Here is an 18,119-nt window from a genome sequence, read left to right on the forward strand (position 1 = left end):
AGCATCTTTTTTGCTGGATGGCTGGTTTGTAAAACCCTAGGGGTTTGGAAAGCACATGTGTCTCTTTGCGGGACCTTCTGGCTGCCAGAGCCCGGTGTCATGCCAAGTGACTGCTTCCTGAGATGGTGGAGAGACAGAGGTGGCCCCGGCTCCCCTCCCTCCTGCTTCACAGAACAGTGGTAGCTCTCCAAGACCCACTCCACTGGCATGAAAACATTCCTCCTTAATCACACGCCCTCAGACAGGCGTTTCTCAGCACCTGAATGGCTCTGGCTATCACCAGTCAATTGTCATTCTGGAAACACTGGAGGATTTTTGCAAACACACTCAGAACTCAGGAGCAGGGGGAAGGCAGACCTTGTGTGATTGCATTGGGACTCAAGGGCAAACCTCACTCCCTGGCTGTGGCCATGTGCCAGGCCTCTGTGCTTGCAAAGACAGAACAGCCTTTTGAAGTGCTGCAGATTTAAAACAGGGAATCAGTTAACATCTCCCTAAGCAGTCAGTAGTGGGAACAAGGAGGGTGTTTGATCATGGGGAGAATGGCCTGGCCCGCGCCTCCCGGGTGATAAAGCTTGCTGCAAAGCAGAAATTAAAATGAGAGGAACTGGGGAGTGGCAAAGGCACTCTCATTAAAGAAGTGGCAGGCATGGGGGTGTTTTGTATCAGGAAATCAGGTGTGAGGTTGGAGGGCTTTAGAAGGCTTGTTCTGGCATTTCCTGGTTGGTACTTATGATGGAAATCAGATTGCTATCAGAGCCCTAATGCCAAGTGCCTCTCTCTATTCTTCCTGATGGAAGGTAACTGAACAGGAGAGCAGGTGGCTTTGGCTCTGGGATGCGTGTCTCTTTGCTTGGGCCCTTCACTTCTTTTCATGCTTTCTATTCACAGACGTCAGTATTATTCATGAAGCAGGCAGCAGTGGGAAGTGACAAGAGCAAACATTTCAAATTTAAATTCAAACCTGAGTTCTGTCTCTTATTTGAGTCCATAAACCAATCACTTACCCTCTTTGACTCTTCAATTCCTGATATGTTCAGTGGGAAAAAGTCAGTGCTGAATTTACGGCATCATGAGGAGGCTGGAAAAATTCTACCATCACTGCACTCAATTCTGGTCAAGTCTATTCATTGTGAATATGAGTTCCTCATATGATATCTGTATTCAGTGCTTGGGGATTCTTAACTATCTTTCCAGCTTTCTTTTAAAAAATCTAACTAATTTTACAGTAGGTCCTTGTTGGTTATCTTTTTTTGGCTGTGCTGGGTCTTCACTGCTTGCAGGCTTCCTCTCTAGCTGTAGCATGTGGGTTTCTGGTTGTGGTGAACAGTCTTCTCTAGTTGCAAAGCATGGGCTCTAGAGCTCGTGGGCTCAGGAGTTGCAGCCCGCGGGCTTAGTTGCCTCGCTTGCATGTGGGATCTTAGTTCCAGGACTAAGGATTCAACCTGTGTCCCCTGCATTGGAAGGTGGATTCTTAACCACTGGACCACCAGGCAGGTCTCCTAGCCTCTTTTTATCTGAAATATAGATCCATTAAAAAAAAAAAAAAAACTGCTGCCACATGCCCATATTACAAAACCACAAAATCACCATTAAGCATTTTCCCATAAGATCAAGAAATAAAATCTGATGCTACCACACTGAAAAAAGTAATAGACTTGTAGTGTGGCCCCATAAGCTATTAGAGTAATGGGAACGCAACTTGGATCTATTCCTTGTTGACTATTAGAATTATTAATGAACAGATTAACGCATTAGTGTATAATTAGAAACCATTTTCCGCACTTTGGAGGGAGACTTTCACAAAACCTACAAGGAGGTGTTCCATTATCATTTTTTAAAATTGAAGTATAGATGATATACAATGTTGTGTTAATTTCAGGTGAATGGCAAAGTGATTCATATAAATACACATCAATATTATATATGTATATATATCATATGTATATGTACATATTATTTTTCAGGTCCTTTTCCATCTACTACCATTACATCTATTACTAGCCCAGCTGAAATGCTACAGCCTATATCAATTGATTAAATGAAAGCTGAGCTGGAAGTAACCAGTTTTCTACAAATAACAAAATAATCCACCAATGAATTCAGGTATCACTGCCCAGCTTGAAATTAAAGATCAAGGGACTCATTGCAGTGGGTATTGGAAGGCCAGCCTCAAAGCCTAGAAATGTCATGCTACCATGACTCACAGGACCTTAAGGCAAAGCCCCAAGACTGTCACTAAAGAGACTCAGCCTCCTACAGAGGAGGGGAAATACCATTTTCCAGACTAATTAATTTCCCGTTTCCATAATACAGTTTTACTTAGGGTACTGCGTGCTCTTTGTAATCTAATTTCAGTTGAATTACTTTTTTACAATCTGCTCAAAATGTGTTTATGACAGAGAATCATTATAGAAAAAATTTCTTTTCCATTTCAGCTTGCTTCCCCCTCCTCCCCTTCTTTCTGTGTCTCTACTTTGACATGTGTTTCCCTCTGTTAAACAGATCAACTGAGTTGAGCAATCCAAGTTTCTTCCTTCTTCATTTTATCGTCTCCTCAATCTCCTTCCTTTGTCCATTCCTTTATCAAGAAAAACAACCTGTTTTCTTCAACAGTTTTCCAAGTGGCTGATACACATAAGTTAAAATCTTATGGGCTCCTTTTTAAATTACTTGGTCTTTAAATATTTCCTAAACATTTTCTATAAAGATATAATTTGTGAGGGTTGTTACTCCCAAGGAAATCAAATACACAGGATTAAAAATTGAAAAGAGGTCTACATTTCAGTATGTATTAATTGATTCAATACTTGCTCAACTATTAATGTTTGGTGATGTTGTTGTTGTTTAGTTACTAAGCCATGTCTGACTCTTTTGTGACTTCATGGACTATAGCCTGCCAGGCTTCTATGTCCATGGGATTTCCCAAGCAAGAACCCTGGAGTAGGTTACCATTTCCTCCTCCAGAGGATCTTTCTGACATAGGGATTGAACTAGTGTCTCCTGCATTGGCAGGCGGATTCTTTACCATTGAGCCATGAGGGAAGTTTTTTCTTAATGTTTAAATAACATGAAAGTAGTTAAAGACATAAGAAATCACAAAATAGCACAGAAAGTACTCATGTACTGCTGCTCCTGCTGCTGCTAAGTCGCTTCAGTCGTGTCCAACTCTGTGCAACCCCAGAGACGGCAGCCCACCAGGCTCCCCTGTCCCTGGGATTCTCCAGGCAAGAGCACTGGAGTGGGTTGCCATGTCCTTCTCCAATGCATGAAAGTGAAAAGTGAAAGTGAAGTCGCTCAGTCGTGTCCGACTCCTAGTGACCCCATGGACTGCAGCCTACCAGGCCCCTCCATCCATGGGATTTGCCAGGCAAGAGTACTGGAGCAGGGTGCCATCGCCTTCTCCGACTCACATACTAATTTCCCCCAATAAAACATCGTACACAGTCATAGTAAGTCTTAAAAACCAGGAAGTCGACAGTGGTGCATATTATTTCCTCCAAAACAGATCCCATTTGTTTGACTATTTTAAAATGTCTTGAGCCTCAAAAGTGTGTTGCAAAGACAAATTTCTCAACTAGGGATGATTTTGCTTCCCGGGGGATATTTAGCAATTCACTAACATGACTGAAGAGACTTAGCAGCAGCAGCAGCAACAGCAGACACACTTTTGGTCCTTAAAACTGGGAAATGAGATAGTGTTACTCGCATCTACTGGGTAAAGGCCAAGGATGCTTCTAAATGTACTGGAGTACATAGAGCATCCTAACAAGAATGAGCTTTTTAGCTCAAAATATCAAGAATGCCGAGGTGAGGAAACCCCACTGTAGAATAATAATAGGTTTCACAGTGAAATCACTTCTCTCTTTCTCACATCAACACCATTTAAACCTGGGGGTTCAAACACAGATATCTACTGTGGGCAGCCAAGTAATAACCAAGAGGAGGGCAGGCTGGACAAGAGAGGGAAAAACTAGGGCTTCCCTGGTGACTCAGTGGTAAAGAATCAGCCTGCCAATGCAGGAGACTCAGGCTCGATTCCTGGGTCGGGAAGATCCCCTGGAGAAGGAAATGGCAACCCAGCCCGTTATTCTTGCCTAGGAAATCTCATGGACAGAGGAGCCTGGCAGGCTACAGTTCATGGCGTCACAAGGGTCAGATATGACTTAATGACTAAGCAACAGTAACAGCAAGAAGCACACTTCCTGTCCAAAGGAAACAGCTACTGGGGGGCTCAAGGGAGAAACTGCCATGTGGAAGCAGCGACCTACTTTCCTGGGTCACCAGATATTCCCTTAGAGACCAAACATTTGGATTTTGAAATATGGGCCCGTAAGTTGAATTTTCGAAAAGTAAATCCAGAGAACCACTATATTTGGGAAGACACTGAGGCCAACCAAATATGCCAGGGCGCACACACGGATCGCTGGATTAAGCCTTGAGGTCACGGGTTAACTGTGCAACTTTGCACAGTAGCCCATCCTTCAGCCTCAGTTTCTCCAGGAGTAAAATAGAAATAATATGGACCTCCCAAAATGGTTTTGAGAATTAAATAAAATAAAGACAAGCTTAGTGCCCTGCTTTGTGCAAGATAGGTACTTACTGTTGTGCCATAATAGGAGAAAATACAGATTATAAAGATGTTGGGCTTTTATTTTTCAGCATCTTCTTCCCTGGTCGTTGCGAATGAGTCGCCATCAGCTTGCAACAGGCTGAGCCTTTCTCAGATAGAAGCCGATAGCTTCTAACTGCAGTAGGAACTGCCACTCGTGTGGTATTTTTCGCTGTACCACGAGTTTTGTCGCCTACCTTTGGAAAAGAATCTCCTGATTCTCGTTCAGACCAACATCCATACTGCTTAGTTTGTTGAGGGCACGTTTGACTCAGTGTAAGCGTCACTAATTTGACCATTTTGACTGAAGATCCCCTGGAGAAGGAAATGGCAACCCAGCCCGTTATTCTTGCCTGTGTGACTAGCCTGTATCAAAACTCCACTGAATTCATAGATGCATTTGCTCAAAATGGACAGGCAGGTCTATTTCACTAGTGGGTCTCGCGGGACACTTGTTACGTGTCTAAGTATTGCATCTATTTTTGCTTTACTCCAGGGGTGAGCTGTCTGTGCTGCCACGAGTACTCCCACTAAACTCGATATTCCCTGGGCTTATCTTTTGTTGACTCAAGTGTGACATAGCTGCTATCATTAGCCACATCCACTCTGCTCTATTTTCCACAGGTAAGACTTAGAGACATAGGATTATTGCCTATCACCCAGACCCGTAGGGAATCTCTGACCCACATTGTCTTGGAATAACCAGGCTCTGGGAATTGGGGGCAGTTTTAGAGCCAACATTATAATCTGTGCCAAATGCTGTCAGTGATTTTGGGCAATGCACGTATACTCTTCCTTTTTATTTCTTCCAGTGTCAGATTGGACTTTTTTGATAAGGAACTAGACTCCTATAAGAAAGTAAGTTGACTACAAGTGCTTGGATGGGGAGACTGATGATTCATGCTAAATTGTTCACAAATCATAGACATGTATTATTCACAATGGGTATACTGTCTAAGGCTCTTGGAAGAAAAAAGTAGCTCCCCACATTTCTTTGTTTTTAATTAATTTTGGGAATATAATTGATTTACAGTGTTGTGTTAGTTTCTGCTATAAAGCAAATCTAGCCAACTAGGTATATCCTGTCCTTTTTGGATTTCCTTCCCTTTTAGGTCACCAGAGAGCCCTGAGTAGAGTCCTGTGTGCTATCGAGTCAGTTCTCACTAGTTATCTATTTTATGCAGAACATCAATAGTGCATATACGTCAATCCCAATCTCCTAATTCATCCCACCACCCCTTTCGCCCTCTTGGTATCCATATGTTTGTTCTCTATGTCTGTGTCTCTATTTCTGCTTTGTAAATAAGATCATTTATACCCTTTTTTCTGCATTAATATGCAGTATTTGTCTTTCTCTTTCTGACTTGCTTGACTCTACATTGCAGTTTCTAGGTCCATCCGTGTCTCTACAATCTGCATAATTTTGTTCCTTTCTATGGCTGAGTAATATTCCATTGTGCCACTTCTTTATCCATTTCTCTGTTGATGCATATTTAGGCCACTTCCACATCCTGGGTATTGTAAATAGGGCTGCAATGAACACTGGGGTACATGTGTCTTTTTGAATTATGCCTTTCTCTGGGTATGTGACCACGAGGGGGATTGCTGGGTCATGTTCTGGTTCTATTTTAAGTTTTTTTAGGAACCTCCATAGTGTTCTCCATAGTAGCTGTATCAATTTATATTCCCACCAACAGTGTAAGAGGGTCCTCTTTTCTCCACACTCTCTCCACATTATTATTTGTAGATTTTTTGATAATGGTCATTCTGACCTGTGTGAGATGACACCTCATTGTAGTTTTGATTTGCAGTTCTCTAGTAATTAGGGATGTTGAGCTTCTTTTCATGTATTTGTTGCCCACCTCTATGTTTTCTTTGGAAAAATGTCTATTTAGGTCTTCTGCCCATTTTTTGATTGAGTTTGTTTTTTTCAATATTATAGCTTTCCGTATTTCTTAATGTCTCTTAATAGCATCTGTATCAGTTTGGTGAACTTGGATGATAGACTGGTAAGGACAGATTAGGGTATGCTATGATAACAAAGACTCCAATAATCTCAGTGACTTAACAATCAGGACATCTTTCTGTTTCATCCTTCATGTCCAAGGAAAATTGGAAAGGAGGGGAGGTGTTTTCTTCTCATTTTCTCAGAAGCTCTGGTAAATTCATGCTCCGCCATTGATGACAACGTTCCAATACCAGATTTCAGGGGAAGAAAGCTTAGAGAGTCATACACTGGCTTTTAAAGGACTCAAAAGTAGCACGCTTCAGCTTACCTTTTGTTGACCAGTAATGTCACATGCTACATCCTAGAAAAGGAGAACAGCTAGAAACCTCGATGAACCCTAGCACTGTCACTATAGAAATGTTCTCAGGAACTTCGGTAACACAAACTACCCTGTGTATCACAAATGGAGGAGAAAATTAAAACAAAAATTTTCAAAAGCTACATATATATATGTGTGGTGTAACTTCATGGGAAATAGATGGGGAAACAGTGGAAACAATGGAAATAGTGTCAGACTTTATTTTTTTGGGGGCTCCAAAATCACTGCAGATGGTGACTGCAGCCATGAAATTAAAAGATGCTTACTCTTTGGAAGGAAAGTTATGACCAACCTAGATAGCATATTCAAAAGCAGAGACATCACTTTGCCAACAAAGGTCCGTCTAGTCAAGGCCATGGTTTTTCCTGTGGTCATGTATGGATGTGAGAGTTGGACTGTGAAGAAGGCTGAGCGCCGAAGAATTGATGCTTTTGAACTGTGGTGTTGGAGAAGACTCTTGAGAGTCCCTTGGATTGCAAGGAGATCCAACCAGTCCTTCCTAAAGGAGATCAGTCCTGGGATTTCATTGGAAGGAATGATGCTAAAGCTGAAACTCCAGTACTTTGGCCACCTCATGTGAAGAGTTGACTCATTTGAAAAGACCCTGATGCTGGGAAGGATTGGGGGCAGGAGGAGAAGGGGACGACAGAGGATGAGATGGCTGGATGGCATCACCGAGTCAATGGACATGAGTTTGGGTGAACTCCAAGTGTTCGTGATGGACAGGGAGGCCTGGTGTGCTGCGATTCATGGGGTCGCAAAGAGTCGGACACAACTGAGTGACTGAACTGAACTGAATCCGTATGAGGTATAGCATGGTATTTTACTGACTTTAATTTTCATTTTCCAGACAACTAATGATATGGATCAACTTTTTGTCCCTACTAACAACTTGTATTTCTTCAGTGAAATGTTTTTTTCCTAAGAATTTATAGTATTTCTTCAGATAATTGATAGAATTCACCAGCAAAGCCTTCTATAACAGATATTTTTGTGCAAAAAATCTTAATTACTAGAATGATTTATTTATAGGCCTATTTAGAATTTCTTTCTTTTTTCTTTTTCTGGAAACTGTTTTGAGAAGTTTGTTTGTCTAGGAATTTGCCCATTTCATTTATATTGTCTTTTTTTTAGCATAAAATCTTAATAGTATACCCTTTCATCTTTTTAACTTTCATAGAATAGATAGTGATGTCTCCTTTGATATTTGATAGCTTGTGTTTGATGTGTAAAACTTGTTCTTTCCTTTTTTCGCCTGTTTAGTCAGGCTATAAATTTGTCAATTTTGTTGATCTTGTCAAAGAACTAACTGTATTTTATTTTTCTATTTGTGCTTTTGTTTTCTACTTATCTGCCTTTTGAAAAGTTTTTTTTTTCTATTGAATTGAGTTCTAACTTAATCTTTATTATTTCCTTCCTTCTGCTGACTTTGACTTTAGTATATAGTCTTTTCCTAGATTTTTATAAGTAGGTACTGATTTGCAATTTTTATTCTTTTATAATATAGTCATATATAATATATATTTAATATATGATGTTTTCATTTTAATTTATTCAAAATATTTTCTAATTTCCTTTGTGATTTGTTCTTTGATCCATGAATTATTTAAAAATATGCATTTAATTTCCAAGTACTTGGGGACTCTTCAAATCTTTCTGTTGTTGACTTTTATTTGAACTACACTGTAGTCAGAGAATATATCTTGTGTGATTCCAATCCATTTACTGAGACTTATTTTATGCTCATGGTCTACCTTGTGACTTAGTGCAATTATTGATATGAATGGATTTACTTCCATCTTTTTCTATTTGTCTTTTCTGTATCATATGTGATAAGACATTTTTCTTGGCTACTTTCAAGATTTTCTTTGACTTTAAACCACTTGACTATGATATGAATGGATGTGGATCTTTGTGGTTATTCTACTGAGAGTTTGTTGAGCTTCTTGGATATGTTTTCATTAAAGTTATTCATCAAATTTTGAATGTTTTTTAAAAGAGGCTTTATTTTCTAGAGTAGTTTTAGGTTCAGAACAAAGCTGAACAGAAAGGACAGAGAGTTCCCACATACCTTTTTTTCCTTCACACAGTCAACATCCCACCTCATAATGGTACAATTTTACAGCTGATGAACCTACACTGATACAGTATTATTATCCAAATTTCATAGTTTATACTAGAGTTAACTCCTGTGGTTACACATTTTAAGGCTTTTGAGAAATACGTAACAGTAACATAGATTTACCATTATAGTACCATACAGAATAATTTCACTGACCCCCCCTCCAAAATTTTATGTGCTCTGTCTATTCAGCAAACTTGGGAAGTTTTTACCCATAATTTCATTAATTTTTTTTTTCTTGCTATTTCTCACTCTCACTGTTTTCTCATTTTGAGAATTTCATTAAATATATGTTGATATGCTTCATGGTGTACCATAGGTCTCTGCCATAGGTCTCTGAGGTTTTATTCATTTTTTTTCCATTCTTTGTTCTTTGAATTAAATAACTTCTCTTGATCTATTTTTTACTTATTTTCCAGATAAATTTGCTCTTGAATTTCTCTAGTAAATTTCTTATTTCAGTTATTGAATTTTTAAAAAACGAAAGTTCTTTTTATTGAAGTAAAATTTCTTTACATTGTTGTGTTAGTTTCTGCTGCACAGCAAAGTGAGCCTGGTATATGCATACATACACCTTCTCCCTCTTCAGCCACCTCCCAGCCACCCTTATCCCACCCGTCTAGGTCACCATAGAGCACCACGCTGAGCTTCTTGGGCTTTATAGCAGGTTCTTAGTAGCTATCTATTTTACACTTTTACACTATTGCACTTTTCAACTCCAGAATCTCCATTTGGTCTCTCTCATTTTTTTATTTATATATGTATGTGTGTGTATATATACATATGCTTCACAATGTACATTATAGATATATTAAAATATGCATAATGTGCATAATATATGCATTTTAGTAGTATATTTTTCTATTTATTAATACTTTCTCCTTGATAAGTTTTTGCTATCATACCTTAATTCTTCAAACATTATTTCCTTTAATTAGTTGAACATATTTTAAGTAACTAATTTGAAGTCTTTGTGTGCTATGGTTAACATCTGGATCTCCTCAGAGACAGTTTATATTGACCATTCTTCACACAAATGGATCACAGTTTAATGTTTTATTGCATGGCCTATATATTTTTGTAGAAAACTAGACTTGCTGGATAATGTATTTTAGCAACTCTGGATTCTGACCCTCCCCTCCCCAATCACACACGCGCGCGAGCACACACACACACACACACACACACACACATGCTGTTGTTATTTGTTTGTTTGTTCAGTGATTTTCCAGGAAGAATTCTTTGCATTCCAGTTTCCTCTCAGTGTACAGCTATTGGTCATTCTAAGGTTTTTTTTTTTTTTTTTTTTTTGTATGTGCAATTTTGTTCTTGCTTTTAATTCTGGATTTCTAGAGTTTGTCCGAGTCTATAAGTCTATCCTGATTCTAATGGGCAACTCAGCCAGTGATTGGTCCTAAGTTGTTCTCAAATACTTTAGCCAGTAAGGCGTTCACTCTTTGCTGATGGACTTGTGTCTGGGGTCAGGAAATTCACTAAAGTACAGTTAATTTAAAAGTCTTCTTTGGCTTTTGTTTTCCATGTCATCTCTACATATGCACAAGGCTTCATATTCAGCCAAAGATACAGTGTTAGTTAGGGACCTCTCTGGTATTTTTCTTTTTTCTTTTTTTGAGTGTGTGCAACCTTGAGCAGGTATGTAGGCTTTCCAACTGCCAGGGTTATGTGGGATGTGGGTGCTTCTTAAGGTGCATGGTGCCTGTCTTATTTCCCAGACCTTACTAGTAAGTTTCTGACATCTTTTTGCTTGCCTTAACCAGAATGCAACCTCAGCTTGCCGTATCGCTGCTCTTCTTCCTTTGTTTGCCAGTGAAATCTCTACATATGGGGCTTTTCTGTCTTCCAATCCAAGTCAGTTCTCTTTGTCAGTGAAGCCATTGGTTTTCATGACCTTCTGGGTCAGTGGACCTTCATAGAGTTATGAAATCTACAGAGCTAAGATGGGGAGAGAGGGGGAATCTAAACAACCTCAGGAGAAAATCTGCTCTTACTTGAGTTTTAATAGTTGTTCTTTAACAGTTTTTAGTTTGTTGGATGCCCTGGATTGATTTTCAGAATACTGAAATGATTACTTTAGATAATTTTGCCCAGTTTTAGCATTGATTTTTAGAAAAAGAGTATCTTGATCTTCTCCTACTGTCGTTCAGAACTCCTATCTCCTTTCCACTATTTTAATCAACATTTCCAAGACTTACATGACAGTGGAATTTTTTCAAAAAATAACTGTTAGCAGTTGGTAGAAGCAATACTTCTTGAAGACCCTTTGGGAAAGTGGGATAAAATAGATAAATGGGAAGAGATTGTTTATTAATCTCATATGCTATTGTAAAGCAATAAATCTAAACTGCTTTACATGTGGCCTACCAACGGTAGGCCATGCTCATTCCATGCTTGTCAACGCTTTGAGTGATGGGAAGGAGCAGGAAGTAAACAGATCTACATCAAACTGCAAACTATAGATCAGATCTAGACTGCAGATTATGAATTATTTAAGCTATATCAAATCTCTAATATTTAGCGGAAAGATTACACACAAAAATCCAGATGTAGATTTTTCTTTTCAGAAAATATCATAATGCTAGACTAGTCCTATGTAGAACAAATAAGTTACTACTAACCATTTAAAACTACACAGTTCTCCACTCTGCACACTTAATTTGTTAACTACCTACACTCAGAAGACACTTGAGTTTAAGGCATCACCTCTCAATGACATGCTCAGATGAATGAAGATTGTTTACTCATATTCTGATACCTCTGGTTATACCTTAGACTCAGATATGGCAGAATACTAGCTCATAGCTTCTTGTTTGGAATCAGAACTCTGGTGGCCACCTTCTCAAGTTTGAGTTTCATCAAGACCAATGGCCTGAGTTTACAGAGTGACTGGTTACTCTTATGTTTTTGTCAGTGAAGCAAAGTAAAGCTTTCTGGCTCTTTCAGGGATAACCCTCCTTACCTGCTTTAGGTCTGGGATCCGAATCCATGCCCTCCTCAAGGGATCTTCCTAACCCAGGGATCAAACCCAGGTCTCCCACATTGTAGGCTGATTCTTTACCATCTGAGCCATGAGGGAAGCCCAGGAATACCAGGAGGGGGTAGCCTGTCCCTTCTCCTAAGAATCAAACCAGGGTCTCCCACACTGCAGGTGGATTCTTTACCAGCTGAACTACCAGGGAATCCATGGATATGTGTATTTATTTTGCATATATGAGTGCAAATGAGTGAAATTAATTTACTAATATGAGTTCATTCATATGAGTGAATTTAAGTTACAGGCAAGCAAGTTGACAAAAGACGGCCAAGAGCTGGAGAAGTAGACATGAGTTTATGTAGGAACCAATACTCTGGTAAATATTGAAGTAGTCAGGAAGCCCTTCTGAAGGGTTGAGATTTCAGGAGGTATTTTTAGAACTTGGAGGGAAATCTTGGAGGTATAAAGTAGGTAGGGGTTAAATGGCATGTGGTACAACTTCAGAGAAGGCAGGCAGGTGATGAAGAAGAGAACTAGAGAGTTATGGAGAAGATAATGATAACAAAAAGTGAAAAGAATGAACAGCAAGGACAGTAAAGACATATTGTGTGTGTGTGCGTGTGGGTGCTTAGTCATGTCCAACCAACTCTTTGCAACCCCATGGACTGTAGCCCACCAGGCTCCTCTATCCATGGAATTTTCCAGGCAAAAATATTAGGGTGGGTTGCCACTTCCTTCTCCGGGGGATCTTCCTGATCCAGGGATCGAACTGATGTCTCTTGCATCTCCAGCATTGGCAGGAGTATTCTAGTGAACACTTCCCTGGCTGAGCCACCAGGGAAGCCATTTATATATATGGCTTTGGGGAACAAATTGTAAACACACACACACTAGGTATTCTTCTTCAATTTTCCCTAATTCTTTGTGATGATGAGTCCTTGCAGCCTTCCAATCTGCATGCACTTTTAAAGGGACTTGTTCCCACTTTCCATTGCCATTCAACTTCACCGTACCTCGGGGGCGTCCACAGAGCCCCTACCCCTAATCCTGCCTTGAAGAATTCCTAAGCTTTGGAACTCTTAGTAAAGACAGCTGGCTCTCAGTGGGTCTATTAACTTTTTTTCCATGAGTTCCAAGCTCACTTACCTTTATTTATTTAGCAGAAAATGAATTTATTTCTTTTCCCAGGTTCTCTGCAGAGTGGCCTGGAAAACTCTCATGCCTTGCAAAGTCACTGTTGCCATACTGAAATCAATATTAATCATATATAGCTTGATACTATAATTGAATAGTTTTTTACACAGATGATATTAACTGATAAAATATGGCATCCTCATGAGAAAACATTACCTTGAAATATTAGCGTTATGATATGTTAATTTCTTTGGAGGATATGACTACAGATATATGAGCAGAGGTAAATTTTCCAGCACTTCGGCTGACAAATTCCATGTCAACATAACTCTCAAGAATTTGTATTACTACTTGGCGATGACTTATATGATGATGTATAACAACTTAAGGGGTTTTAAAATGCAGTATTTTGACTAATGTGGTTTGGTAAATAGCATTTGTGATTAGTCCCTTTTCTTTTTCTCTCCTCAATTTCTGTAATACTGACAAAAGCCTGTAATAATAATAAAAATCACCACTCCAAATGGAAAATGCCCCACTCCATCACTAGCAGTTCCTGGGAAGGCTCCAAGTTCTATGCAGAACAGAGGTCTGAAAGCCTAGCGAAGTCAGATACACACTGTTTTCACTGTCACTTTAGCGGCTCCTGCTTCTACCAGGGCATTTGGCCTCAGGTTCTTATTTCAAAGAACTTTTGTCCTGGTGATTCATTCTACACGGACCATGTGATATGGAGGCTCTGGGCCCTCTGTGCTGTTTCCGAAGAAGGACTGAGGAGTGAATCTATCTTTCTGATGCTCCTAAATATAGGAATTGTGAAACTGTCCCTAGAGAGCTTGGTTCAGGAATGGCGACCATGCTCCTTAAGGTTCAGCATAATTTCATAGATGTGGTTATATTCTGTCACTTTGGGATGCAACTAAAGCCAAAACGGTGATCATTTATAACCATTTCATTAGCTCCAAGGACAAAACTCCCTTCCCCTGGTCACTGAGAACAGGAGTGGCCTCTTGTGATATTCTTGGATAGCTGTTACCTGTTCTCAAGAGAGGCAGGTGGCCATTGCCTACTCATCTGCTGGCCCATGTCATTTGGAAGGACTTAAAATGCTCTCTTCTTCGTTTATATGCCTCAGCCTGGCTCCCTGATGGACTCATCAGAAAAGTAGAGTCTTCTCAAGAACACTGCAGCCCAGGTAGAATGGGTAATCTTTTGTAGTCAGGACAAGGTTGTCTATAGACAATAAACACACGTTTACCTTCAAGAGGAAGAGTCTCCTGGCTCCTGTGTCTGACCTCCACGTTGAAAGCAATTGACACAAAGCACAACAGGGCTCGGCCATAAACTCTTTGCAGAGGAGATTTCCTACTGGTGTCCCTGGACACCCCCACATGTTTCATTCTAACACAGCCTTTCTCCATCTCAAGTGGAACAATGACATTGATATGAAGCTGTCTTAAGGAGAAGCATGTGGTGGCCGGCTAATAAAAGAAGCCTTTTAGAGCTGCTCCTTACTGCTTACCTTTGTCCCAGGGTCCCCAGACTTCGACCAGTGTGCTAGGCATGATGAGCAGAACTTCCTGAGCACTGAAGACTGGGATGCAGTACTTCTGACTACTGGTACTTAGTAAAACTCCAAACCTCAGAAAATCTCCTCCTCTCCTCCCTATCTTCTCTCATCCTCTTGGACATTTCCTCTCCTTCACCTCCCTTTTGGCTGTCTACTGGGCTCTGGCCAGATGTTTGGCCGTTTGTTGTTGTAATTGCTGTTGTTCAGTCAACCAAGTTGAGTCCAACCCTTGGCGACCCCATGGACTACAGCACACCAGGTTTCCCTGTCCCTCACCATCTCCCAGAGTTTGCCAAGTTCATGTCCATTGAGTCAATGATGTCATCCAACCATTTCATCCTCTGTCGCTCCCTTCTCCTTCTGCCTTCAATCTTTCCCAGCATCAGGATTTTTCCGATGAGTCAGCTGTTGGCATCAGAGGCCAAAGTATGGAGTTTCAGCTTCAGCATCAGTCCTTCCAAATACTATTCAGGGTTGATTTCTTTTAAGATTGACTGGTTTGCTCTCCTTGCAGCCCAAGGGACTCACAGGAGCCTTCTCCAACACCACAGTTTGAAAGCATCAATTCTTTCGTGCTCTGCCTTTTTTATTGGCCCCATAATGTGAAGTTAAATGGCCAGCACACTTGATCTGGGCAGCCAGATGTTCCAGAAGCAGCTTCTGGAAAGAACTCCCTGTCACTAGACTTCTGACATAGACCAGTTGAAGAGGCCTGGCAATGCCAAAGAGCATGACAGCCAACCTGCGTATATCCCGACTTGGGCCAAAGGAGAACACTGCAGGCTTATAAACCATTTCCTGTCCAGGGATGAGGTCATGAAATAAGTGTATATTAGGCAATAGGAGAGCTCCTCATCACCAAAGGTGTCTCCTTTCACTTTTAAATAATTACTTCATTTTTAGTTTTAGTTATAGACTGGCAACTGAAATGAGGGAATGAAAACCTGAATTTTTAATTCATCAGTTTTATTTTTTAGAGCAGGTTCACTGCAAAATTGGGAGACAAGTTTCTAGAGTTCCCATAAATCTGTTCCCCCAAAGGTACAACCTTTCTCATTATCAGCATCCCCCACCAGAGGGGTACATTTATGATAATTGATGAGCACACGGTGACACGTCGTAATCACCCAAAGTCCATCATTTACATTATGGTTCACTCTAAATATTGTTCATTCTGTGGGTTTTGACAAGTGTGTGATGACACGCATCCACCGTTACAGTAACATGTAGACTCGTTTCATTGCCCTAAAACCCTCTGTGCTTCTCCTAGCCATCCCTCCCTCCCCATAACTCCCGGCAACCCCTGATCTTTTTACTCTCTCCATAGTTTTGTCTTTTCCAGGATGGCATATGCCTGGAATCATACAGGATGTAGATTTTTCAAATTGGCTTCTTTCACTTAGTGACATGCATTTAAGATCCTTCCATGTCTCCTCATGGTTGATAGTTCTTTTCTTTTTAGTCCTGAATAATATTCCCTTTTTCGGATGCATCACAATTTACTTACCCATTTACCTGCTGAAGGGTAACTGAATAAAGCTGCTATTCACTCCAGTATTCCTGCCTGGAGCATCTCATGGACAGAGGAGCCTAGCATTCCACAGGATTGCACTGAGTCAGACACAACTGAAGTGACTTAGCATGCATGCATGAGACATTGTATGCAGATTTTGTGTAGACGTAATTCTCCAATTCATTTGGGTAAATATCACTTAGTACTATCACTGGATCACATGGTAAGAGTATGTAATAGCCCCTGACATCCTCATGCACCCTTGTCATCTCTTTATTTCATGTTCTTATGTTATACTACTACTACTACTAAGTCGCTTCAGTTGTGTCTGACTCTGTGCAACCCCATAGACGACAGCCCACCAGGCTCCCCCGTCCCTGGGATTCTCCAGGCAAGAACACTGGAGTGGGTTACCATTTCCTTCTCCAATGTGTGAAAGTGAAAAGTGAAAGTGAAGTTGTTCAGTCGTGTCCGACTCTTCACGACCCCATGGACTGCAGCCTACCAGGCTCCTCTGTCCATGGGATTTTCCAGGCAAGAGTACTGGAGTGGGCTGCCATTGCCTTCTCCAATAGCCTGGCTTATTTTTCACTTGTTGTGCCATGTTATTAAAACATTTAGAATTAGAATCTACTTCTTTCCAGCAAAAATTATGGCTCTCATTGGTGGTTATTTTATTAGGCAATATTTTTTATTAGGCAGATATTTTTATTGCCTAATTTTATTTATTAAATATTTTGCAAATTTTTTTAAAAACGAGTGAATTTGAAATATTTTTATCCAAGTTAACTATCTTAGTCTTCTAGTGAAATTGATGTGATATGTGCTCACCTCTAATAAGCTTTTTACATGGTTTGTATAGGCGGGTCTTGGCTAAGTTGGGAATAAGGCCAACAAGGGGTTGTTATCAAGCTGTGGTGGGCAAGTGAGCTTTTCGTTTTGGTAACTTCCCAGCGTATCATTTCTGAAGCATATCTAACTGCTGGAATGAAGGCAGAGGCAAACCAGTAATTTCTCTCTGGAGCCAGTCCATGGATATGGTTGAAGTTTTCTAGCTTCCTTCTAAAAGTGAATCTTGAGGGACTAGGAGGAGGAGTGAGACGCATGTACACCTCCAGAGGTGAAAAGATGACTGGGAGCAATGAGGTTTGGTGATGGGAAGAGCACAGGGTTAAAAAACCACTGAGATAAGGAGCTTGAAGTTCAGCTTTGCTACAGCCTAATTGTGATTCACTGGAAAAATTACACAACTTTCCTATATTAAATTTTCTCTTCAACAAATGGGCACAATAATTCCTACTCTACAACTTCACTGAGAGAATTTATCTGAGATCATTAATACAAAATATCTTATATCCAATAAGAATTCGTTAGTTACTTTATGTGAGATATTGAAATGTATAGAGGCCTTCCTGAGCCAAACAGGTCATACTATGGTAGAGCAGGTGTTAGTATCAGTAAATCCCAGGTTTTGACTTCATACTGTCCTGTAATTTCTGTGGAACTCCATTTTTGTTCAAAGTCTTCCCAAACTAAAACAAATATAATTAAAACTGATCGGTGAAATGAAATTCTATCTATACCCAAACATTTATTGACAGATTTTTTTTGTATCAAAGGAAGAGATGAAAGGAGGCAAGAGCTTTGCAATCTGGAAGCACCATGAAAACTCAGGGCATTACTGGAGCCATAGCATGCCAGTGTGAGATACATGAATCTAAAAAAATGAGTACATGAAAAGGTACACACACACACACACACACAGTCACACACACATGATTATATACACACACACCAATGTACACACATAAGCACAAGAAACACACACAACAATAACCACACACACAAA

The sequence above is a fragment of the Bos taurus genome, chromosome 21 (genome assembly GCF_002263795.3).
Source record: "Bos taurus isolate L1 Dominette 01449 registration number 42190680 breed Hereford chromosome 21, ARS-UCD2.0, whole genome shotgun sequence".
NCBI classification, from domain to species: Eukaryota; Metazoa; Chordata; class Mammalia; order Artiodactyla; family Bovidae; genus Bos; species Bos taurus.